At 40.9% G+C, this 27,392-nt stretch overlaps 1 protein-coding gene across 15 annotated transcripts in view; it reads left to right on the top strand.

Moving 5' to 3' along the window:
* Positions 1 to 27,392, top strand: part of FUT8 (fucosyltransferase 8) — a 246,741-nt gene that overhangs the window by 131,724 nt on the left and 87,625 nt on the right. For 2 of the 15 annotated variants that reach the window (XM_065595266.1, XM_065595265.1), the window contains one exon: positions 20,032 to 20,202. The exons of 12 other annotated variants lie outside the window; for them this stretch is intronic. The gene's annotated coding sequence lies outside the window, so the exon portion shown is untranslated. Of the gene's footprint in view, positions 1 to 20,031; positions 20,203 to 20,803; positions 20,884 to 27,392 lie in introns of all 15 variants that reach the window. One more of the 15 variants, XM_065595268.1, reaches the window with a different exon arrangement.

Genomic DNA, 27,392 nt, shown 5'->3' on the forward strand with positions numbered 1-27,392 from the left:
ATTGTCAGTTAGAGCTGCTTCAAGTAAATCTAATTATTATGGCGATTACAGTAACACCAGCCAATGACATGTCTACATTAGACACCTAGCATTGCTAACCTTGATAGAGCTGAACTGTGGATGGGAAACCTTTGCTTTGTTGCTAAGTTTAAAGAAATACTTTTAAATAGTGCAAAAAATCCTTTTTAGAATTAAACTATCATCTAATATTTTTGCACACCTCTTCACCTTACTGGGCACAGTCAGACCCTATTAATATTAAGAGATTATACAAGCATTGAGGGAGAAATTCCAGTACTGGATAGATAAATGTTTAGAGTGAAACAGGGAGGATTTCCATGCCTCTGGTGAAGTTCTTCCCCCTCATTGAATACTGCTAAACTCGTCCTATGAAAGATAACTTATTATTGAATCACAAAGAATTATGTGATGTAGCTTTTCACCTTTCAAATCCTGCAGATTATACCAAACAGCATTTGTCATTTCACAATATTTTCCAAAGGAAAGATGCCTCTTTGCACTCCTACAAAGGCATTATCCTCCTGACAATTACATTTCACAGTTACTTTAAATTGGACTATTTACAGTCATCCGAGATAGTCTATTAAATGATCTGTAATATTTTTCTAAACTCTGTTAATGTATGCTGGTAAATAAATTGACTAAATGTTTTAGTATATTTTTGTTGACATAATATTGACATATATTGGGAGTATCTTCCCATTTTAGAGAAAAAGGAAAGACCTTTTCGTCAGCCACATTTTAAATATTGTCTAAACAAGCTTAATGAAATAGGACTTTCTATTAGTCCTATGTTAAAATGTATATATTATAGTAAAGTGCAGTGCCAGAATGAGAATCTGAGAAGAAATAATAATAAAGATTTTAAGGCCAAAAAGGATCAATATATCCATCTAGTCTGAACTCCTGCATAGCACAAGCCATAGAATTTTACTCTGTAATTCCTGCAATGGAGAGAATTATTCATCCCTATCATATAAGTGAATAACTATTGAGCCCAATAACTTGTGCTTTAACCAGAGTTATATTTTAGAAAGACATATAATCTTGATGCAAAGACTCCAACTGATGATGAATTTATCACTGACCTTGGTAAACCTTCTTTTGATTAACTCACTTAAGAAGTATCAGAGGGATAGCCGTGTTAGTCTGGATTTGTAAAAGCAGCAAAGAGTCCTGTGGCACTTTATAGACTGACAGACGTATTGGAGCATGAGCTTTCGTGGGTGAATACCCACTTCGTCGGATGCATGCTGCTTTCACTTAAGAAGTTATTTCCAATTTGAATTTTTCTAACTTCAGCTTCTATCCATTGGATTTTGTTATGGCTGCTAGATTAAAGGGCCTCCTTATGTCAGATATCTTCTTGCTATGTAGGTATTTATAGACTAATCAAGTAACTGTAATTGCTGTAATTTGATGCTATAGGTTGGTTTGCTCTCCTTAGAATTTCTGATGTTGCAAGAAATTCTGAAGCGAACACTGAAGATCTTTTGCAGGAATTTACTTTGGAATGAGTTGTTCTTATCGGTTTCTATTGTAGAGTTCCATGACTCTGCGCCATAAAAAGAAGACACATGTTGCTGGTGTTAAAATTTTATATATTTGTGTAAATGTCAGTCATGTTACTTTTCAGGTTGATGAAAGTGGTTTATTTCTTGCTTGACATCTAGCATGGTGCAACGATCATTGCACATCTCACTCCCTAAATAGGTAAAATGACTTACTTCTAGTGTTTCTCTGTCTACTCTCATAGTTGCTTTGGGGATATTGATAGCCATATATATTTGTCTCCCCCTTATTGATGAACAAACCAACTTGTTTTGCTATGATTGCAAAAAGCTGGGTCTTTCATCCATTAAGCCATGTATTGAACTAAGCAGGACAATGTCATCAGGAAAAACAAGGTAAACCAATTGTTCATTTTTCCATTAAAATCCCTCAGTTGTCTTCTGTGGCCTTCTTCTATCCAGATTAGTGGCACAAAAATTTGGCAAAACCTTTCTATAGCTATCAGAGCAGATTCCCACTTCTATAGCTACATTTAATTCCTTCAAGTCCCCTGCTGGGGTTTCTTAGGATTCCCAATCAGCACAGGCTGGTGTAGCTGGCTCCTGTGTCTCCCTCCCGCAACACTCAATTCAGGGGGCAGGGAGGGTCAGGAGATGTACCCAGAGCTTGCTGTGCTCTGGCTATCCCCAACCAACATAAGGATCTCTGGAGACCAGACTCATTTGTCTCAAGTTAGAGCTGCCTCCATGTTGCTCTTATCTGCATTAAAGCATCTGCCATGGACTAGTGTAGAATTGATTAGTGGAACTGAAAAATGAGTTAGGTTCAAGAAGGGACCTAGTTTGATGTGGCATCTGAATAATTTCAGACTCTTTGTGGGAAGAAAAGGACAAGTTCCAGATTTATTTACTGTCTGGGAATGAATGCACAATTGTGGTCCTATATGTAAAAGTGTGAGATATGTCACTCTTGTGGCAACCAACAGCAGGGCTCTCTCATGCTACATGAGCTTCTTATCAGGGTGTGGAAGGCGATTGCAGTGAATTTATTTACCCTCAAGGAAAAACAGTATCTTATGACATATTACTATTCCAATTTCTGGAATACTCTGCCTGATATGAGAGTTAGGAAAGTGATTAGCAAATGAAAGACTTTGCAAGATATGGGATTCTGGGCACTGTATTTGCTAACAATAGACTCCAACTTGTTTCTGAAGAATTCAGAAAATTTTCTCATCATTGGTAGTTTGACCATCACGCTTCCTTTCCAGCATTCCCATGAAGCAATGGGAATGTGGAGTCACTGGTGAAACCATCAGAGACTACTATAAAAAATGGTATCCTTACCATTACTGCTGCACAAGAATGTGATGTCACAGGGATGCCTGTGTATTCCAGTACAGCTTCTGATGATGAAATGTCGAACCAAAACTCTGCTGCTGCTGAGGAGAAATCTTCTGCAGCCTGAAGTAGTGGGGCACTGCAGAATTGAGATGGTTTATGTCACATCTAAGAGCTATTTACACCTTTGACCCCTTTGTGTCTGAATGTAATCCCTTGAGGTGACAGGTCTTTTGCTTTCACCTTTCTCAGGGTAGAATCCCATGATTCTCCTGCTCTCCAGGGCGCAGCAGAGAGTTTACCAAATGTTTGCTCAGTGTGCCTGACTGGATTCATCTCCCCTGCAAGACTTCCCTTTGACAGCTGTGCCCAGTGTGTGAATCACATAAAACAGACTGTTTTGTATGGGATGGAAAATTTATTGTTTTTAATTTGCTTAAAAAACAGGAAGGCTGTAGTCTGAGTAGAACTGGAGAAAGAGAGTCAGACGTCAGAAGGGATCTAATTTAGTGTGGCACCAGATGCTGAAAAAAGGAAACCAGGACAGGGCTGCTAACGTACTAGTTATTTTTTACTACAACTGCCTATCTGCTGCATCCATTAATACCAATGAAAAAGCAGAGGAACAGAACCAGGTAAACTTACTTGACTTCCTGGCAGCCCCCACTGCTCTGCTGTTCCCCAGTAGCATGCATTCACATTTAATATATTTTTTTATAATTTTTTATTTCTCTTTTATGCAAGAGACCAGATGTGGGGCACTTTCGAGACTATAGTCGGGAGGAGAAAAAAAGGGTGGTTACTCCTGAAGAATGCAGGAGGTATCTCTTGGTCAACCAATTAAATATAACAAATATCTAAAAAGCCATAAATGTGACATGGGCTTTCAATATCTCACATCTTTCTCTAAATAGAATAAGTAATATTCAAAACAATTGTCCTAGAATACATTGTTTATATTTTTATGATAATTTATGCTGATATTTAACTAAAATAAGGCAGTAGCCAAGAGTTAGTGGATTCAGCATCTATATTTGAAAGAGACTGTTTTAATGCACCTGGAACCATCGATTAAACAAAAAATACCTCCCAATTTCAGAGATGTCTAAATTAGAATTAGGGAGAGAAGACTATTGTTATACAAAATAACGTCTGGGTCTAGACATGATTTATTTTTAGATCACAGCGATCAGTGATAGAAGGGGCTATAACTACTATTCCTAAAAAACCCCAAAATGCTGTATCTTCACAGTAAAAAGTGGTGTATTTTTACATTAAGATAGCTAACTCAGGTTAGCTAACTGGATATAAAATCCTAGAGGATACAAGGAACAGTTGTTTTTACCTTGATGTAGCTCGTCAATGTCAGCTATACCTGGGGTTTGCTACAGTGAGGTAAAAACTAGGGCTGTCAATTAATCGCAGTTAAATCATGTGATTAACTCAAAAAAATTAATTGTGATTAATTGCAGTTTTAATCGCACTGTTAAACAATAGTAGAAGACGAACTGAAAGTGTGTGAAGTGAATTGAAAAATATTTTTTGTCATTTTTACAGTGCAAATATTTGTAATAAAAAATAATATAAAGTGAGCACTGTACACTTTATAATTGAAATCAATATATTTTAAAATGTAGAAAACATCCAAAAATAATTAAATAAATGATATTCTATTATTGTTTAACAGTGTGATTAATAGTGATTACTTTTTTTAATCACTTGACAGCCCTAGTAAAAACCACAGTTCTTTGTTCTCATGATGATTTTACACTGGAAGTGCCAACTGGAATTAGCTCTCTCCATGTAAAAAAACGCCTGTTTTTGCAGTGAAGACCTAGCATGAGTTTAGATCTTGTCTTCACAGGAAATTTATACCTGTTTAAGCTAAGGTATAAATTGAAACCATTATACTTATAGTGGTATAATTCCCCATGAGGACACTTATATTCAGGTATGAGTGGGTTTTTTTCAGTTTAGCTAAGTTTGTTTTTGCAAGAGGTTTAAGCTAAACCACACAGACAGACCCACACAAATACCACCCTTATTTCACAGCAGTGTCCATGTGGCAAGTTACAGTAGTGTAACGGTATCCATAGTGGTGAGGCATGGCTCCACCACGTGTCCTTAGCATGAGGAGCTCTTGGCTGTGCTTGCTGTGGACCAGCTTCCTGAAACCACCAGTTTCTAGCAACACAATCACCTTCCAAGTCTCTGCTGGCCTTCCTCTTTTAACAGGTAGCGATAGGCACTCACTAACCCCTGAGTCTTCAGAGCATTCCCTGTAGTGTCCAGTCTCTTATCCATTGGACACTCACAGAATTACCAGGCCTGCTGTTCCAAAGGAACAGTACACACAGCTTGTAAGATTCAACTCACAATCACCAATTTGTTTAACACAGTGGCACTAATAATGAAAACAAAAATAAGTTTATTATTAAAGAACAGAGATTTAAGTAATAGTGAGTAAGAATATTGGAAACAAATGGTTACATACAAAACAGAGTCATAACTAAAGAGTTACCCTACTGTCTAAAGACGATTTTCTCACCCAAAGCTCTCCCCAGTGCTTTCATAGAATCATAGACTTTAAGGTCAGAAGGGACCATTATGATCATCTAGCCTGACCTCCTGCACGACACAGGCCACAGAATCTCACCCTCCTACTCCTGTATCAAACCCCTAACCTATGTCTGAGCTATTGAAGTCCTCAAATCATGGTTTAAAGACTTCTTCAAGGTGCAAAGAATCCTCCAGCAAGTGACCTGTGCCCCATGCTACAGAGGAAGGCGAAAAAATCCCAGGGCCTCTGCCAATCTGCCCTGGACCTGGAGGAAAATTCCTTCCCGACCCCAAATATGGCCATCAGCTAAATCCTGAGCATGTGGGCAAGACTCACCAGCCAGACACTCAGGAAAGAATTCTCTGTAGTAACTCAGATCCCACCCCATCTAACATCCCATCACAGGCCATAGGGCATATCTACCGCTAATAGTCAAAGATCAATTAATTGCCAAAATTAGGTTATCCCATCATACCATTCTCTCCATAAACTTATCTAGCTTCAAGACTAAGCTTGATATGTCTTTTGCCCCCACAGCTCCCCTTGGAAGGCTGTTCCAAAACTTCTCTGATGGTTAGAAACCTTCGTCTAATTTCATGTCTAAACTTCCTGATGGCCAGTTTATATCCATTTGTTCTTGTGTCCACATTGGTACTGAGCTTAAATAATTCCTCTCCCTCCTTGGTATTTATTCCTCTGATCTATTTATAGAGAGCAATCATATCTCCCCTCAGCCTTCTTTTGGTTAGGCTAAACAAGCCAAGCTCTTTGAGGGCATGTCTACACTACGAAATTAGGTCGATTTTATAGAAGTTGATTTTTAGAAATCGATTTTATACAGTCGATTGCGTATGTCCACACTAAGTGCATAAAGTCAGCTGAGTGCGTCCTCACTACTGTGGCTAGCATCGACTTATGGAGCGGTGCACTGTGGGTAGCTATCCCACAGTTCCCGCAGTCTCCACCGCCCATTGGAATTCTGGGTTAAGCTCCCAATGCCTGATGGAGCAAAAACATTGTCGCGGGTGGTTTTGGGTACATGTCGTCAGTCTCGCCTTCCTCCGTGAAAGCAACGGCAGACAATCGTTTTGCGCCTTTTTTCTGCGCAGACGCCATACCATGGCAAGCGTGCAGCCCGCTCAGCTCAGTTCACCGACACCGTCGCTGTTGTGTCCTGGGTGCTGCTGGCCACAGACAGTGCAGTAGGTCTGCAAACCATCATCATACACTGCTTCCGCTGCAACTCTGCTCTGCTGCTCTTGCATCGATAGCGAATTTCTCCGTGTTTTCTGTCATGGGCTCCCGGGTACGTATGTTCTTCCTTGAGAAACGTGCGTGGTGCTAACCGTCAATCTCCATCGCTTCTGCTGCATCTCTGCTCTCCTGCAGACGACATACCACGGCAGGCATAGAGCCCGCTCAGCTCGCCGCTGGTGCTGTGAGCATTGTAAACACCTCGCTCATTATCCTGTAGCATGTGAAGAACCTGCAAAATCAGGCAAGGAGGCGACGACAGCACGATCACAATAGTGATGAGGACATGGACACAGACTTCTCTCAAAGCACGGGCCCTGGCAATTTGGACATCATGGTGGTAATGGGGCAGGTTCATGCCTTGGAACTCCAATTCTGGGCCCGGGAAACAAGCACAGACTAGTGTTGCAGGTCTGGGATGATTCCTAGTGGCTGCAAAACTTTCACGTGTGTAAGGGCACTTTCATGGAACTTTGTGACTTGCTTTCCCCTGCCCTGAAGTGCAAGAATACCAAGATGAGAGCAGCCCTCCCAGTTGAGAAGCGAGTGGCAATAGCCCTCTGGAAGCTTGCAACGCCAGACAGCTACTGGTCAGTCGGGAATCCATTTGGAGTGGGTAAATCTACTGTGGGGGCTGCTGTGATCCAAGTAGCCAATGCAATCACTGAGCTGCTGCTATCCAGGGTAGTGACTCTGGGAAATGTGCAGGTCATAGTGGATGGCTTTGCTGCAATGGGGTTCCCTAACTGTGGTGGGGCAATAGATAGAATGCATATCCTCCTTATCTTGGGACCGGACCACCTTGGCAGCCAGTATGTAAACCGCAAGGGGTACTTTTCAATGGTGCTGCAAGCACTGGTGGAGCACAAGGGACGTTTCACTGATATCAACGTGGGATGGCCGGGATGATGCTCGCATCTTCAGGAACTCTGGTCTGTTTGAACAGCTGCAGGAACGAACTTACTTCCCAGACCAGAAAATTATTGTTGGGGATGTTGAAATGCCTATAGTTATCCTTGGGGACCCAGCCTACCCCTTAATGCCATGAAGCCATACACAGGCACCCTGGACAGTAGTAAGGAGCAGTTCAACTATAGGCTGAGCAAGTGCAGAATGGTGGTAGAATGTGCATATGGACATTTAAAAGCTCGCTGGCACAGTTTACTGACTAGGTTAGACCTCAGCAAAACCAATATTCCCATTGTTATTGCTGCTTGCTGTGTGCTCCAATATATCTGTGAGAGTAAGGGGGAGACGTTTATGGCAGGGTGCAAGGTTGAGGCAAATTGCCTGGTGGCCAATTACGTGCAGCCAGACACCTGGGCGATTAGAAGAGCACAGCTGGGCACCCTGCACATCAGAGAAGCGTTGAAAACCAGTTTCATGACTGGCCAGGCTATGGTGTGACAGTTCTCTTTGTTTCTCCTTGATGAAAACCCGCCCCCTTGGTTGACTTTACTTCCCTGTAAGCCAACCGACCTCCCCCCTTTGATCACCACTTTCAGAGTCAATAAAGTCATTATTGTATCCAAATCATGCGTTCTTTATTAATTCATCACACAAATAGGGGGAAAACTCGCAAGGTAGCGGGAGGGGTGGGTGAGAGGGAAGCACCGGGTGGAGTGGTGGATGAGGGGAGGAGGGAAGGACAAGGCCACACTACAATTCAAAACTTATTGAATGCCAGCCTTCTGTTGCTTGGGCAATCCTCTGGGATGGAGTGGCTGGGTGCCCGTAGTCTCCCGCCCCACGTTCTTGGGCATCTGGGTGAGGGGGATGTGGAACTTGGAGAGCAGGGCAGGCGGTTATACAAGGGCTGCAGTGGCGGTCTGTGCTCCTTCTGCCTTTCCTGCAGCTCCACCAGACGCCTGAGCATGTCAGTTTGCTCCCCCATTAGCCTCAGCATTGCATCCTGCCTCCTCTCAGCATGCTCCTCCCTCCTCTCATCGCGTTCATTTAACGCTTTTCTGGACTCTGCCATTGTTTGCCTCCAGGCATACTGTTGAGCTCTTTCAGTGCGGGAGGACTGCATGAGCTCTGAGAACATCTCATCGCGCGTGCGTTTTTTTCGCTTTCTAATCTGTGCTAGCCTCTGGGACGGAGATGATAGGGGGAGCGTAGAAATATTTGCAGCTGCAGGAGGAAAAAAAGGGAGAGTAGTATTTAAAAAGATACATTTTAGAGAACAAATGGAAGACTCTTTCACACTGAATCAAGCGATTCATATTACATAGCAAGTGCTTTTGCTACAAGGTTGCATTTTGCCTCTTATATTGAGTGCCTGCCGATTTGGTGTGAGACATCACACACACTTGGCTGGGCAACAGAATTCGGCTTGCATGGTAAGGCAAAGGGTTTCGGTTTCTTCAACCTTCATAACATGTGGGAACAGTTTCAAACAGCAGCACCCTCCTTTTCCATACCAAGCAAAGCCTGTTGGGTTGGTGATTTAAAATGAGGGACTGCAGTTTTAGGGTGAATGTGCAGCACAAGCCAAACCCTCCCCCTACCCTAATTCTCTGGGATGATCGCTTCACACACAAACACACACACCCCATCACATGGCTAGTATCAGGGAAGATCCCGGTCAGCCACCGCATGGCTAACGGGGGATGATTCATTTTCAGCCAAAGGCAAACAGCCAAAGCCCAGGCCCATTTGCTGCAAGGTTTTGTTCTGCAATGATTCCAGACTACTTGGTACTGGCTTGGCCTGGGGGGTAAATTAATCATTAAACATGCTTGCTTTTAAACCCTGTATTATATTTACAAAGGTACACTCACCAGAGGTTCCTTCTCCGGCTTCATGGTCTGGGAGCCTGCCTTGGGAGGGTATTGGCTCCAGGGTGATGAACAGCTCCTGGCTGTCGGGGAGAAAGGATTTTGCGCTTGCCTGCTGTGCGCTATCCTCAACCACCACCTCCTCCTCATCTTCAAACTTCTCATCCCTGTTGCATGAGACTCCCCTCTTGCAGGTGTCCGTGGACAGTGGTGGGGTAGTGATAGGGGCCACCCCCAGAATTGCATGCAGCTCATCATAGAACCGGCATGTATGGGGCTCTGACCCGGAGCGACCGTTTGCATCCTTTTTTTTTTTGGTAGGCTTGCCTCAGCTCCTTAACTTTCACGCGGCACTGCTGTATGTTCCTGTTGTAGCCTCTATCCATCATGCCCTTAGAGATTTTGGCAAATATATTGGCATTTTATCTTTTGGAACGGAGTTCTGCCTGCATTCTTCTCCCCATACAGTGATCAGATCCAGGACCTCCCATTCGATCCATTCTGGAGCTCTTTTGCGATTCTGGGACTCCATGGTCACCTGTGCTGATGAGCTCTGCATGGTCACCTGTGTTGATCAGCTCGCCACGCTCGCCAAACAGGAAATGAAATTCAAAAGTTCCCAGGGCTTTTCCTGTCTACCTGGCCAGTGCATCTGAGTTGAGAGCGCTGTCCAGAGCGGTCACAATGGAGCACTCTGGGATAGCTCCCGGAGGCCAATACCATCAAATTGCATCCACGCTACCCCAAATTTGACCCAGCAAGGTTGATTATAGCGCTAAACCCCTCACCACGGAGGAGTACAGAACTCGATTTTAAGAGCCCTTTAAATCGACAAAAAGGCTTGGTCGTGTGGACGGGTGCAGAGTTAAATCGACCTAATGCTGCTAAATTCGACCTAAACTCGTCGTGTAGACCAGGGCTGAATCTCCTTTCATAAGACAGGTTTTCCATTCCTCGGATCATCCTAGTAGCCCTTCTCTGTACCTGTTCCAGTTTGAATTCATCCTTCTTAAACATAGGAGACCCGAACTGCACACAGTATTCCAGATGAGGTCTCACTAGTGCCTTGTATAAGGGTACTAACACCTCCTTATCTCTACTGGAGATACCTCGCCTGATGGATCCCATGACCGCATTAGCTTTTTTCACGGCCATATCACATTGGCGGCTCGTAGTCATCCTGTGATCAACCAATACTCCGAGGCCCTTCTCCTCCTCTGTTACTTCCAACTGATGCATCCCCAGTTTATAACAAAAATTCTTGTTATTAATTCCTAAATGCATGACCTTGCACTTTTCACTGTTAAATTTCATCCTATTACTATTACTCCAGTTTACAAGGTCATCCAGATCTTCCTGTATGATATCCCGGCCCTTCTCTGTATTGGCAATATCTCCCAGCTTTGTGTCATCTGCAAACTTTATTAGCATATTCCTTTTTGTGCCAAAGTCAGTAATAAAAAGATTAAATAAGATTGGTCCCAAAACCGATCCCTGAGGAACTCCACTAGTTACCTCCCTCCAGCCTGACAGTTCACCTTTCAGTATGACCCGCTGTAGTCTCCCCCTTAACCAGTTCCTTGTCCCTCCTTTCAGTTTTCATATTGAGCCCCATCTTTTCCAATTTAGCTAATAATTCCCCATGTGGAACCGTATCAGATGCCTTACTGAAATCAAGGTAAATTAGATCCACTGCATTTCCTTTGTCTAAAAAGTCTGTTACCTTCTCAAAGAAGGAGATCAGGTTGGTTTTGCACGATCTATCTTTTGTAAAAACATGTTGTATTTTGTCCCAATTATCATTGACCTCAATGTCCTTAACTACTTTCTCCTTGAAATTTTTTCCAAAGACCTTGCATACTATAGATGTCCAACTAACAGGCCTGTAATTTACCCGGATCAGGTTTTTTTCCCTTTCTTAAAAATAGGAACTATGTTAGCAATTCTCCAGTCATACGGTACAACCCCTGAGTTTACAGATTCATTAAAAATTCTTGCTGTTGGGCTTGCAATTTCACGTGCCAGTTCCTTTAATATTCTTGGATGAAGATTATCTGGGCCCCCTGATTTAGTCCCATTAAGCTGTTCGAGTTTGGCTTCTACCTCGGCTGTGGTAATATCTACTTCCATATCCTCATTCCCATTTGTCATCCTACCATTGTCCCTCATTAGTCTCATTAAAGACTGAGGCAAAGTATTTGTTTAGATATTGGGCCATGCCTAGATTATCTTTAACCTCCACTCTATCCTCAGTGTTTAGCAGTCCCACTTCTTCTTTCTTTCTTTTCATCTTATTTATATGGCTATTGAACCTTTCACTATTGGTTTTAATTCCCTTTGCAAGGTCCAACTCTACATGGCTTTTGGCCTTTCTCACTTTATCCCTACATGTTCTGACCTCAATAAGGTAGCTTTCCTTGCTGATCCCTCCCATCTTCCACTCGTTGTAGGCTTTCTGCTTTTTCTTAATCACCTCTCTGAGATGCTTGCTCATCCAGCTTGGTCTACAATTCCTACCTATGCATTTTTTCCCCTTTCTTGGGATGCAGGCTTCTGATAGTTTCTGCAACTTTGACTTGAAGTAATTCCAGGCCACCTCCACCTTTAGCTCCACAAGTTCTTCAGTCCAATCCACTTCCCTAACTAATTTCCTTAATTTTGTAAAGTTAGCCCTTTTGAAATCAAAAACCCTAGTCACAGATCTATTTCTGTTTATCCTTCCATTTAGTTTAAACTGAATTAGTTCATGATCACTCGAACCAAGATTGTCCCCTACAACCATTTCTGTTATGAGGTCCTCACTACTCACCAAAACCAAATCTAAAATGGCATCCTCTCTTGTTGGTTCAGCAATTACTTTGTGAAGGAATCCATCAGCTATCGCATCCAGGAAAATCGGAGCTCTATTATTAATTATTACTAGCACTTGTCCTCCAGGCTATATCTGGGAAGTTAGTCTCCCATGATCACACAATTCCCATTAGTATTTACTTCATTAAAAACATTAAAGAGGTCTCTATCCATATCAAAATCAGATCCCGGTGGTCTACAGCACACCCCAAGAACCATCCCAGGGGAGGCTCTAGTAGCTTTCTTCCCCAATGTGATTTTTGCCATGATTGACTGTCTTATCCATTCCATCCCTTCTTACTTCTTTACAGTCTACCTCATCATTGATATACAATGCTACTTCACCACCTTTGCCTTTATTTCTGTCTTTCCTAAACAGCACATACCCTTCAATACCTGTACTCCAGTCATGACCACTATTCCACCATGTTTCTGTTATCCCTATAATATCTGGTTTCACTTCCTGCATCAGTAACTCTAGTTCCTCCATTTTGTTACCTAGGCTCCTCGCATTGGTGTAGAAACATCTTAATTTTTGCTGTTTGGCTTCGCTCACATTCTTTACTCGGTTAGGCCCAAATCTGGTTGAGACCCCTCTTTCGTGAAGAAAACGTGCTGTCCGTTTACTTCCCAGGTGAAGGATGACAGGGTATTTTGTGTCCTTCAAATATAATGGAGCAAATATTTGATGTGCACCTCAAGATACGGTTTTCTCCCCCACCCTTGTATCTTCCTGTTACTTTTCTGTTGGAAGTTTTTACAATCCTTCATTAGCATTCAGATTAGACTGATGAGATTAGACCATTGTGAACCATACAATACTTAGTTTACATGTAAACAACCAGACAGATTAACATTTCTTGTCTGACAGAAAAACCTTTTTTTCAGCTTTGCTGGTGACTAGACCCTACACCCAAAAATAAAGAACATAATGTGCAGTGTATATATATATATATAACTCCTTGCATAACATTCAGACATGAGTTCGCAATCATTGATGACTAGTGTGACACCATTTTTATTTTGAGACGTCACATGATATTCTTTGCTGAACTAGAATGTATATGCCAGACTGAGGAGACCCCTGTAACTCCTATGAACCTCTTTGCAAGGTATCATTATGGGATTCTTGGGTCACAACTGGTATAACTATGTCTGTTTAACTATACATTATAACTAGTAAAACTTTCTTGTGTAGACAAGCCCTTAGTCAGGAGGATTGTGAATTTGTGGGAGGAGGGTTCCAGGGGTTGTAGATGATTCAGTATTGTATTCAGCTGTGCCATTCACGGTAGTGAGGGGTGGGGGTGGGGTGGGGAAGGTGACATGTTTACATTTGTCTAGTTGCCACAATTTTTGTTGATAGTCTGGCATTCTGTGGAACATCTGTCTCCTTGTATTGTGCCTAGCCCAGTTGCTATTTAAAAAAAAAATTCAGTTCATATTTTTCTTGTCATTTTCTGTCACTGTCCTCTTTGTTCGTTCTCATTTTTCTCTCTCTCTCTCTGTGTGTTTGTGTGTGTGTGTGTGTGAGAGAGAGAGAGAGAGAGAGAGAGAAAAGGGTGACCAGATAGAAAGTGTGAAAACTCGGGACAGGGGATGGGGGGTAATAGGCACCTATATAAGAAAAAGCCCCAAATATTGTGACTGTCCCTATAAAATTGGGACATCTGGTCACCCTAACTGAGAGGGGCTTCTTTATTTTTATATTTCACATCCCCTTCTTATTCTCCAGTTCACTGGTTGAATGCTAAAGCAAGAGTATGATATAGTCATATGGAAATACATTGTAGCCTAAAAGATAACACAGAATAACAGAATGTACAAAACAGTATTTCTATAGCCCTTTTGATTTTCTGATCTTAGGTCCTATAAGGTTCCTGGATAATATTCTGCAGAATCATAGCAGCTTATCTTGGTGATTTGGTAGTGTCAAATAGATATAATTTAATTTATTTCATACATCTTTTAAGGTCTGAAGGTAACTTGGTTACCATGGGGTGAAAGGTAAGTTCTTGTCAAGGAGTTTTGAAAGTATTTAAAAGCTGGGAAGCAAAGAGTAGATATCAGAGGCTAATTCTCAATATGAAAAGAGACTGACTGGTGGTGACTGGAACGAGAAAGTATACGTTTGGATACTGAAGAAAGCTGAGGCTTAGTGCTGGTAGTTATCCCTATATTTAGATTACCTAACATTTTCCATTATAAAGGGTTCTTGTGACCTTTTCTTTGAGAAACCTCGACACTTCCATTATTTGCAGAAGTTCTTTGATATTCAGAAGAAAGAAACCTCTGAGGCTATAGCAGTAACATTTCTTTGTCCTGTGAAATTCTATGCAAATTTAGCTGAGTTGTAAAAGCAGCAGCCACTGTACTGGGAATGCTGGGAACTGTCACAGCAGCTGTAAGTAGATGGGGGGGGGGGAGGGGGGGAGAGAGAAAGGAGAGTGATGAGAGCCAGGGTGGGCTTTCCCCTAACAAACCCAACCTCATTCTCTCCAGATGCGGCATGAGACCCCAGCATACAGGCCACTCCCCCCCATCCTAGGGCACCATATGGGACAGAAGCTCCCTCCTCTACTAGTGAGGTGAGGCGAGAGAAAGTCAAGGCAAGTTTGCTTCTATCCCTCCTTTCCTTTCCCCTCCCTGTCCCAGTATCTGGCACCAGTTATTTATTTCCCCCTCTGAAGGCACCACATGGGGCAAGAGTTCTCCATCGTGTTGGGGTGAGGAAATGAGAGAGAGCTGAATCAGATTCCCTGACCACCCCTTGCACCCAGTACACAGTGCCAGCAACTTATCCTGTCACGCTGGGAAAACAATCTTCCCCAGTTGCCAATGGAGTTAGTCCTGTAGCTGAAGTGTAAAGATCAGTACCATAATGTTGAAGGTTCAAAGCCTGCTGATGATTCATGATAGGAAGTTGTATATAATAAAATTTGATTTTTACCTTTGTCTTTTAAAGAGCCCTAGGAAATTACATACAAAACAACTACATTAAAATAACATAATTTAGGTAATAAAGCCAAGCATTCAAAAGTTAAGAAATGCCAAGCTTATGGTTGCCCAGATACCTTAATTTGACCCCCTTGTGCATATGCATTGTCATCTTTAATTGCATGATCACATATTATTTTTTTCAATGGGAACACTGCCTCATTTAGTGTGCAGGTAGAATGTGTAATAGCTAAATTAAGGTTGCATAGACCACCATAAATGGCGTTTCCTAACTTTGCAACTTAAATAACACTCTTCTAATGTAGTTTTTTGTACGTAATTTATTATAGAGATCAATCAAGAATGGTTCAGACTTTTGTAAAAATTTGTTTGATAGTGTTGGCAAGGTTGGCTTTAGGTTCATTTGTGCTTATGTGGTAGCACAAGTTAAAACAATCCTCTCTTTTTTATAGTTTTCTAACGTTTGTTTTCATGTAGTTCTGTGACTTTCATGTTTGTGTCAGATCTTCCCAGTTTGCTGGTTCTTTGTCCCCTTTGGGAATTGTTTGCACTCTTGTGTGTGGCATTTCTTCTTATGATTTATAATAGGTTCATGCAGCTCTACGCACTTGCATCGCTTCAGTGCCTTTGGAAGCACCTGAGTGAAAAGTTACTGTTTTTTTTCTTCTGTCAATATGGTGCTCAATAAAGACTGTTTGTGGGTCTCTAAAATGGTACAAGAGCATATTAGCCTGGCAGAAGATAAATACAAAAGGCATTTATTCTATCAGAAACTATGCACACAATTAACTTCATTATCTGTAACACTTTGGATAGATATACAATTGTACATGTTTATAGATAACAATGATATGGGCAAATCTGGTTTTATCTGTAAAGTGATCCAGATAATCACCATACTACAAAATATCTGCAAAACTGACTTCCTTATAAATTGAGTTCTTACTGTTCTATTTCCAGGAAGAATTCAATAGAATTGAATGAACACTTACCAGATCATGACCACTTCTTAGTAGTAGTAGTGTAAGTTTCATAAACCCTTTTTGTAGGTAAAAATGAAGTTTGCTGTTACTGTTGTATTGCTATTCAAAGAAAGTTGAGTGAGAAATAATCAAAATTGTATGTAACACGACATCATTATTAGGCTGCAGAGATTATAGTATTCCTTGAACTCTATTTGAATCAGTAAAGAGGATCATGACATTACTTGAGAATGGCAAATAAGTCTGCCACTGCATTATCTAGACTGCATAATAGGGGTGATGGGAGGAGAAAAGCTTGCATGATTACTTTTCTGTAACGTCTAATTTTCTTAAGAGTGAATGAGTACTTCCCAATCTCCCTGCCTCCTATCCTGTCCCTGAGTTCCCTTTTGCAATATATTGTTGTGTTGGCACACATAGTTTTCTTGTGTTCTCTTTTGTTGTGCTGTGGTACAGTTGCTATCAAATTTGCAGTGTGAGAGGAGCCCATACTGAGATCTGAGCTGTTGCACATTATTACATTGTTGCAGGCAGCTCCACCCTCTGCCTGGTTTCTAGACTTTTGGCAGAATCCTTCCTACCAACAGCACCTACTTTCTTAGCCTCAGTTATCTGCTTCGTCAAGGTGAATGCTCAAAAGCTTGTCTCTTCACCAGCAGAAGTTAGTCCAGTAAAACATATTACCTCACCCATCTTGACTCTCTAATATCCTGGAATTAGCATGGCTACAACAACACTGAAACCTTCATGGTGAGACAGGTTCCTACACCTGTGGCCAGTGACAATAGGATTGAAGTAGCAAACAGTGCATTGCATGGACTATGAAGTGACCATGATCCTTTCTGTTTCAAGAAAATTCTGAAGTGGGTGCTTCCAAGAGAGGAAGAGCTTCCCCAGCTCACTTGCTTATAGAGCAAGTCCTGTCTTATCTTATAGAGGACTCTGAGAAAGTGTCTTGAAAGGCTCTGTCAATTGTAGAGGCTTGGGGGGTGGTGGAGGGGGAAGAGGTTCAGAAGTCAGTGGAGCTGCTTAATTGCCTGGGAGTTTTTTTAATAAACATCAAGAAGAGTGAACTTGTCCCCTCCCAGAAATAGGTCCATTCGAGTTGTCTTCAACCTACCCTAGAATTAAGAAAGCCTTTCTTTCAGTAGCTCACATTGGGAAATCAGATGACTATCTGATCAAAGAGATCCTCCAGATGCTTTGTGTCATGTTATCCTTCATACATTTGGTTGATAGGCTAGGAAGCACATTTGGCCCTGCTTCTCCTCCTCTTGGCTCAGTGAGCCCCACATGAAGGTCCTACAGGCCAAGAGCATCTCAACTTCAGTAGTCCAGGACTTCCTAATATGATGGAAGCATCCTCATGATCTTTCCATATGGGTGCCTTTCCTGGATCATCAGGGACCAGTAATCATCACAGATGCAAATGTAAGGAATTGACTCCACATGGGTAATATGAGCTTTGCCATGCATGCTTCAAGTGCATCTTATGGTATATCTAAGCTCTTATTGGATTTTTCCCCTCCTTCCTTTTATATTGTCACTATAACAAAGTATATTTGCACCAAGTATAACACACTGTCTAGATATTGGGCCTAAAGTTTTTGATGAAAATACTCCCGCACCACTTTTATCCTTATTGTAAAATGGTCTTCTTTATTTGATGATGATCCAAAAGACAATTTTTATAATGGAAGATAGCTATAGGTGGTATGATCATAATGATTATTTTACATTACTTGATGACATATGCTTCTTCGCAGCAGCTTTCTGAATTATTTAGTCACTTATATTCTGGCAAAGTTTGAATATACTCAGTAGACTTTTTCTTTTGGAGAAACTTGCCTTATGGAGGAAGCATATAGTGCATGTAGGACTGTGAGTCAGGAAACCTGTGTTCTATTCTGGGTTCTGTCACTGACATGCTTAGTGATCTTGGACAAGTCATTTAACCTTTATGTGCCTCAATTCCCCATTTATACAATGGGAATAATACAACTCTTTTATAAAGCCTTGAGAACTACTGATGAAAAATGCTGTAAAAGTACTGTGTTTTTATTTATTATGTAGCAAAGCCTTTAGTCGGCTGCAGTCATATTATGCATTTGTCTTATAATCAATGAGCCATAGTGTCTTTAATCCAGTTGATGTTGTTGCTGGAACAGCAGTATCTTTTAAGAAAAATATCTGTGACAAAAACTAAGACAGAATTGAAGAAGCAGACTACTGAACCATTTAAATTATGGGTTCTTGGGAATGCACATCAACATGCAATGCTTTTATTTGTGGTGATCTTCAGATTTTCAACTGTCAATCCAAATAGATTTAATAAATTCAAATAAGTCACTAGTAGATAGTGGTCTTCTAATAAAACATTAGAAGAATTTGTACTTGGAATCAGTATTTCCTGCTTCTAATTTTTTTTCCTATTTAGATACTGGACTTTGAGCAGAACACTTGAAGAACAATAGACATCTAGAGTGGTCTGAGATGTTGGTCAAGTGAATGTTACCATTTATGCCAGAGAAGTTTTATCAAACCTTAACAGATTGCCTGGTTTTGAAGCTTTGTTTAAAACATCTGTTGAGGCTTCAGACACCTGTTACCAGAGTTTGGTGAAGAACTGACAGCCATCTTACCAGTCCTACTGGCTGCCAGTCCCTGACTGTACTATATAAGCATGTTTTTAAGATTATTCTTTTGATCACTGTGGAAAATTACTGTAGCAGAAGAGTCGAATTCATCATGGGGAAAATCATTGGGTGAGTGGGTACAGTAGAAGACTGAATAGCTTCAAAGCAGAAAAATGTTTTTGGAAGCTGGGAAGTTAAAATTAAGCTTCAAAACTGTGTCCCATCCCCTGAGTGGTTCATTGCTAGTTTTCATTTGAAGACAATAAAACATTATCTTGCTTTGCACTTCCTCATCAGGTGTGTTTTGCTTCATCCTCTCTACCACCAATTGTATTCTGTTAAGAGGATGAGGTAAGAGAGAAAAGGGTGCATATCTTAAGGTTATTTATTATGCTCTTGGTAACATCAAAATTTAGAAAAAAATTCTGTACTGTAAGTGAACAGTTTCTAAAAGCATTTGATGCTATCCCAAATTTTTGGAAGTACAATGTTTTTTGGCTGCATTTTTTGAAAATTTTCTAGCTGTTGAATCAGATTTTAAAAAGCATTAGAAATTTGAAGGTCAAGTTAGTATTCACTTATGTTCATATTTAATGCTCACTGAGATATTGACTAAATCTTCCTTTCCCATATGGCTTAAAAATCTTTACACCTTGTTTTTAATCCTGCAAGATGAAAAACATTTAATATTTATATGCATTTAACAACAAGCTACAGTCTTCAGGACATTTCTATCTATTGTAAAGTGTTCCAGCATGTCCAGTGTACATGTTTATAGACCACTTAGCTTGTTTAATTATTTACCAATTATTTTTTTGCTGTATCATTGGAAGAAAATAAAAATTAACTTGAACTTTATCCTGTTGTCCAAATCAAGACATTTGAAAAGTTTTATATACATTGTTTTTCATTATTTAATCTTTGCTCCTTTCTACAGTTTCTAGTTCTTGCCAGAAATGGAAGTACTAAAACTCCAAGAGGCTTTTCTCATGATATTTTCAAGTCAGTTTTGCAACTCAAAAGTTTTATTTGGAGAAACATCTGATCACTCAATAGCAGTTCTCTTGATTCCTTATTGTAGAAGATCATTTAAATGTGATGGTTCCCTCAGTACTGATGATAACTTGTTATTAGCAGGAATACAAGTTGGGGAGGACAGAGGGAGACTAGAGGAACTAAGTGACAAATAAAAGGAAGAACAGAGAAGCAACGAGAGGAGAGCAATATACAAGAAAGCTACAGAGAAAATATTTTTTACTGAAATCGATTAAAGTTGAACCATGGAAGATGTGTATGTAGTTTAGAAAGGTAATGTGAAGAGTGGGGTTATCTAAGCTTTCCAATATCTTTGATGTTGATTTTCCTTCCTCCATTTTGTTGCCAAATGCTTTTCTTTCTCTTCTGTTCTGCCACTTTCCCCCCCTCTGAATGGGTTGTATTCCCTCATATCTTCTCATGTTTTTTTTTCCCATTAAGCCAAACATGTTAGTTCCATGATTTTTATTTGGAGTGGGTTTACTTAGGATAGGGAAGGGAAGTGGGTGAGAGGGACAGAGTGATGAGAAGAGGGTGAGTGAAGCTGAGGTGAAGAGACCAGGAGGAAGGAGAGGGTTGGAATAAACAACCAGTCACCAAAGGGCAGAGAAAGTCCAGTCAAAATTGTACTTTTGCCGAAAGTCCAGAGTATCAAAGGTCCCTGCTTTGGCTACGTCTGCCCCTACTGGCTGGAGTCTGTGGCTGTCTCCTCTCTACAGTTTTCTCCCAAGTACATATGGCAAGTGAGAGGGGAAGCACCAGTCTGTTTGTGGGTGTGTTTCGTTTGCACAGTTCTCGGTTCAGAGAGGTGCTGGGGATGGACATAGGGGTAGCAGTGGCCCCAGCTTGGCCTCATTTTACTCCTCCCTTCCAGTTCAACAGTTCCTGTTTTGTCTGGTTCTGCGCCTATTTTCTGAGTCTGTGGCTGACTCTACTCTTCAGTTTTGGTTTGAAGTAAGTTTGTTTCTAAAACATTTGTACAGTAGATGTCATTTGCTCTATTAACAGTAATGCCTGGATTTGCTATTTTTTGACATTTCAGATCTTGTGATAGAGATTCGAAGAGGTCATCTGAATGATGTCCAAAAGGAAATTATTTGTATTCTTGTATAGTCAGTTGATTTCTGTGAAATATTGCATCCTGGTTCATTTTAGAGTTTGTAGAAACTACTGTTGTTACTACTACTAATAATAAATAAGATGGCTATGAATTCTCCCTTCCAGTGGCAAAAACAGGAAAAAAACAAAACTTCGATTATCTCTTTTCACTTATATAAAAGCTATCTTGTACAGCACTGACCACACAGTCAGTACTTATAAATTGTAATAATTTAGCAATATGCATCGGGTGCTGTAATAACAATTATGGGGAATGGAGAATCCTGATGCTCATTGGACTCCATTCTTCAGGGGCTCAGAGCTTCAAGTGCCTTGAGTTCCCTGGTGCCTATTTGAAATTTTACCTTCTGTGCCACTAGAGATTTGAACCTGGCAACATGGGTGGTTCATACCTCAGTGCCTTGGAAATTTGGCACCTTGATGACTCAAGACCTCATCTTTTTGGAACATCCAGAGTTCAGTGCTTTGTCACCTTAGGTTCTCTGGTGCCTCTGAACAGAGCAGAGCAGTATCTGGGGTTTTCAGAGCCTTAATGCCAGTGGTGATTGGTGGGTTGAGTAGTAAAGCACCTTGGTTGCTTCAAAAAGCTTGGCACCAAGTGCCTCATGTGCAGATTAAAGTCCTCTCACCCTTAGGGTTGATCCACCACCAGTGGTAATTGATATTCCTGTGTCTTTGACACCTCAAAGAGCTGGGTGCCCTGTTGCCTGTGGAGATCAGAGCTGAAGCATCTAAGGGGCTCAGAGTGCTGGTATCTGTGGAGTTCTGCATTTTGGCTGCTCAGGACTCCAGTGTTTTTAGAGCTCGGCAGCTCAATAACTCGGTGCCTTGGTGTTCCAGCTCCTCAAAAGTTCAAATACTCTGGGGCCTCAGAGGCCAAGCACCATGATGCCTCTGCAGATCTCACTGTGATGTCTCAGGAGCTCAGTACCCTGCACCCCAGCATCTTTAAAGTTTTGTATATTGGATATTGGTGCCTCACATCAAGGCACCTCAACATAGAATCCAGTTGCAGGTACACTAACAGAAATCCATTATTTTCTCTCTCAATTTGTAAGGTGCTGTTTCTGTAATCACCTTTTCAGATGTGTGTGGCAGGGGCCAGTGTATCAAAGTTTGTCAGCTGCATTCTGATGATGAATATTCTCATTTCAGTCTTTGGGTACGTCTTCACTTACCGGAGGGTCCGGCGGCAGGCAATCGATGTTCTGGGATCGATTTATCGCGTCTGGATCGATTTATCGCGTCCCGGAAGTGCTCGCCGTCGACGCCGGTACTCCAGCTCGCCGAGAGGAGTACGCGGCATCGACGGGGGAGCCTTCCTGCCGCGTCTGGACCCGCGGTAAGTTCGGACTAAGGTACTTTGAATTCAGCTACATTATTAACGTAGCTGAATTTGCGTACCTTAGTCCGAAGTGGGGGCTTAGTGGGGACCAGGCCTTTAAGTCACTTAGCTGAGTTCTGTTATTGGTGCTTCAAAGTCCCAATGGTGCCTTCTGTAGGGAATGAATGCTTATATCCTCAATGCCAAATAGAGGAGTTTTGTAATGTGGTACAAGCAGGGCTCCATACATAATTTTTCATGCTCCTCTTGAAGACTGACTATCTCCTTTTTTGGTTGTCCCTAAACCTCTGAGTTCCCGAAGGTGGGACTGGATGACTCGAAACTGCTCTGTTCACTCCCTCTGAAGCATCTGGCATCAGCCACTGTTGGAAGACAGGATACTGGGCTAGATGGACCATTGGTCTGGTCCTATATGACCGTTCTTAGATTCTTAGTCTGATTCCAGCTCCAGGACTAATTTGGACTCCATCTGTCTGCAACTTTTTGATTTATCAGTGATTTCTGAAACATTTGGTCAGTATTCCGTGTAGGCCTTGTTGTGATAATTGGGTCTAGAAATGTTACCCTAATTGTGAGCTCAACTGTAAGAAGTGAGTGAAAGTTTATAGTATGTTCCAATTAGTGATAAATGTTGGTGGGAAGAGGTGCAAAAGGGAGACAGACCAAATTTATCGTATCAAAAATGAGGTTTTATATGAGGTATTTTCCATGAAACCATGTTGACAGGCATTAATTGTATTCCCATCCTTTGACTAAATGATGTATCAGTTTTTCCATTGTTTTCCCTAAGGTTGATGTCAGGGTAACTCGCCTATAATATCCAGGTCATCCTGCTTAACCTTTTTGAATGTCAGTATGGCAATAGCACTTTTCCAGTCTTCTGGAATTTCCCTGGTATGCCAAGATTTATTAAAAATTAACATCAGTGGGCAGGAGGGCTCCTCAGTCCACTCTTTTCATACTTTTGGGTGCAATTTAACTGGGCCTGTTGATCTTAAAATGAAAGTAAAGATATTGGGTAAATTCCTGGCCCCACTGACTTTAGTGGGGTTAGGATTTCACCCACTATCTCTGCCGTTTACTTCAATTGTTTCTCCCAGTCACCAACATTTTCTCTTTTCACTTTCTGTCAGCTAACAGCTCCAAATTCTGGTCTCTGCTAGATGCTGATACAGCCTATCAACTGTATCATCCAAATCTGAAGATACAGAGATATAGGGCCAGGTCATCCTTTGTGTAACTGGCAAGCCAGGGACTCTTCTGTTGGGTGTATAAATATGAGTGAGGTTGAGATATGTGGGAAATTATCTTTTAATGGGATGCCATCAGATTTTAACCAAAGATGATGCAAAATGTTATATATGTAATTTGTTTAATATTTTATATTAAAATTAATAGTACTAATCCCATTATGATTAAGTATAGGGAAATCATTGCTTACTTTTTTCAGCAAGAGGTTCTTTTCATCAAATGATTTTTAATTCTAGCCAGCAGTCCTGAAACAAAGATCTTTGATTTTTAATGATTTGTATTCATTTGCCACAGACATCTATACATGCAACATTTTAAATTACTTAGATCAAATAAATGTAGGCAAAGGATTGTAGGAACGCAGGAAACACAGCTGTCAAGGTTCTTTTCCCACTCTGAACTCTAGGGTACAGATGTGGGGACCTGCATGAAAATCTCTAAGCTTACTACCAGCTTAGATCTTCTTTTGCTGCTACCACCCAAATTATTTGGGAAACTCTGTCTACCTTCGCCGCCAGAATATTTCCCTCCCAAGTACTATAACCCTTCCCTGGGTAGCCTTGAGAGACTTCTCCCCCAATTTCCTGGTGAACACCGATCCAAACCCTTGGATCTTAAAACAAGGAGAAATTAACCATTCCCCCTCCTTTCCCCCCACCAATTCCTGGTGAGTCCAGATCCAACCCTCTTGGATCTTAAATCAAGGAAAAATCAATCGGGTTCTTAAAAAGAAGGCTTTTAATTAAAGAAAGAAAGAGAAAGGTAAAAATCATCTCTGTAAAATCGGGATGGAAAATAACTTTACAGGGTAATCAGATTTAAAGAGCCCAGAGGAACCCCCTCTAGCCTTAGGTTCAAAGTTACAGCAAACAGAGGTAAACCCTCTAGCAAAAGGAACATTTACAAGTTGAGAAAACAAAGATAAACCTAACACGCCTTGCCTGGCTGTTACTTAAAAGTTTGACATATGAGAGACTTGTTCAGAAAGATTTGGAGAGCATGGATTGATGTCCGGTCCCTCTTAGTCCCAAGAGCGAACAACCCCCAAATCAAAGAGCACAAACAATAGCCTTTCCCCCACCAAGATTTGAAAGTATCTTGTCCCTTTATTGGTCCTTTGAGTCAGGTGTCAGCCAGGTTACCTGAGCTTCTTAACCCTTTACAGGTAAAAGGATTTTGGTGTCTCTGGCCAGGAGGGATTTTATAATATTGTACACAGGAGGGCTGCTACCCTTCCCTTTATAGTTATGACAACAGCATAGTGTCTGTGAGATACATCAGATCAATAGAAAGAATATGAAAATTTCAATGTAACAACCACAAAATGGTTTGCAGTATATACAGACAAAAATGGATAACTAGAATTTTCTACAAAGTATATGTTATGGTCAAGGCACACAATATATCTGATTCACAAAATGCATACATCATCTAAGACGATTTGCAAGTTACTTGCAGCACATATAGGACAGTCAAGTTCTCTCACAGGTTCCACACACCTGAAATTCAGTAGCTAGCTCAGAAAAAGATCATTTTTTTGTACTAGTTCAGAGGAAACTTTAATTGCTTGTTGTTCCTATAATCTGTAAAACATTCTGTTTGTTTCTTGTAGAACCTGTGTTCCTTTTAGATAAAATTAATCTCAAGAATCTGTTTCTTACATTGGAGTAGGAACATATTTAAAAAAACACATTTAAAAGAAGCAGTGAGAGATAAAAAGGCATCTTTTAAAAAGTGGAAGTCAAATCCTAGTGAGGTGAATAGAAAGGAGCATAAACACTGCCAAATTAAGTGTAAAAATGTAATAAGAAAAACCAAAAAGGAGTTTGAAGAACAGCTACCTAAAAACTCAAAAGGTAATAAAATGTTTTTTAAGTACATCAGAAGCAGGAAAACAACCTGCTAAACAACCAATGGGGCCCCTGGACAATCGAGATTCAAAAGGAGCATTTACAGATGATAGTCATTGCGGAGAAACTAAATTAATTCTTCGCTTCAGTCTTAACGGTTGAGGATGTTAGGGAGATTCCCAAACCTGAGCTGACTTTTGTAGGTGACAAATCTGAGGAATTGCCACAGATTGAGGTGTCACCAAAGGAGGTTTTGGAATTAATTGATAAACTTAACAGTAACAAGTTACCAGGACCAGATGGCATTCACCCAAGAGTTCTGAAAGAACTCATATGTGAAATTGCGGAACTACTAACTATGGTTTGTAACCTGTCCTTTAAATCAGCTTCTGTACCCAATGACTGGAAGATAGCTAATGTAACTCCAGTATTTAAAAAGGGCTCTAGAGGTGATCCCGGCAATTACAGACCGTTAAGTCTAACGTCAGTATCGGGCAAATTAGTTGAAACAATAGTAAAGAATAAAATTGTCAAACACATAGAAGAACATAAATTGTTGGGCAAAAGTCAACATGGCTTATGTAAAGGGATATTGTGTCTTACTAATCTATTAGAGTTCTTTGAAGGGGGTCAACAAACATGTGGACATTGGGGATCCAGTGGACGTAGTGTACTTAAATTTCCAGAAAGCCTTTGACAAGGTCCCTCAGCAAAGGCTCTTACGTAAATTAAGAACTGGTTAAAAGAGAGAAAACAAAGGGTAGGAATAAATGGAAAATTTTCACAATGGAGAGGAATAACTACTGGTGTTCCCAAAGGGTCAGTCCTAGGATCAATCCTATTCAACTTATTCATAAATGATCTGGAGAAAGGGGTAAAAAGTGAGATGGCAAAGTTTGCAGATGATACTAAACTGCTCAAGATAGTTAAGACCAAAGCAGACTGTGAAGAACTTCAAAAAGATCTCACAAAACTAAGTGATTGGGCAATAAAATGGCACATGAAATTTAGTGTGGATAAATGTAAAGAAATGCACATTGGGAAAAATAACCCAAACTATACATACAGTATGATAGGGGCTAATTTAGCTACAACTAATCAGGAAAAAGATCTTGGAGTCATCATGGATAATTCTCTGAAGACGTCCACACAGTGTGCAGTGGCAGTCAAAAAAGCAAACAGGATGTTGGGATTAATTAAAAAGGGGATATAGAATAAGACAGAGAATATTTTATTGCCCTTATATAAATCCATGGTAAGCCCACATCTTGAATACTGCGTACAGATGTGGTCTCCTCATCTCAAAAAAGATATACTGGCATTAGAAACGGTTCAGAGAAGGGCAACTAAAATGATTAGGGGTTTGGAACCGGTTCCATATGAGGAGAGATTAAAGAGGCTAGGACTTTTCAGCTTGGAAAAGAGGAGACTAAGGGAGGATATGATAGAGGTATATAAAATCATGAGTGATGTGGAGAAAGTGAATAAGGAAAAGTTATTTACTTGCTCCCATAATATAAGAACTAGGGGCCACCATATGAAATTAATGGGCAGCAGGTTTAAAACAAATAAAAGGAAATTCTTCTTCACACAGCGCACAGTCAACTTGTGGAACTCCTTGCCTGAGGAGGTTGTGAAGGCTAGGACTATAACAGGGTTTAAAAGAGAACTGGATAAATTCATGGAGGTTAAGTCCATTAATGGCTATTAGCCAGGATGGGTAAGAAATGGTGTCCCTAGCCTCTGTTTGTCAGAGTGTGGTGATGGATGACAGGAGAGAGATCACTTGATCATTACCTATTAGGTTCATTCCCTCTGGGGCACCTGGCATTGGCCACTGAGACAGGGTACTGAGCTGGTTGGACCTTTGGTCTGACCCAGTACAGCCATTCTTATGT

Source organism: Chrysemys picta, chromosome 4, assembly GCF_011386835.1.
Source record: "Chrysemys picta bellii isolate R12L10 chromosome 4, ASM1138683v2, whole genome shotgun sequence".
In the NCBI taxonomy this organism is placed as follows: Eukaryota; Metazoa; Chordata; order Testudines; family Emydidae; genus Chrysemys; species Chrysemys picta.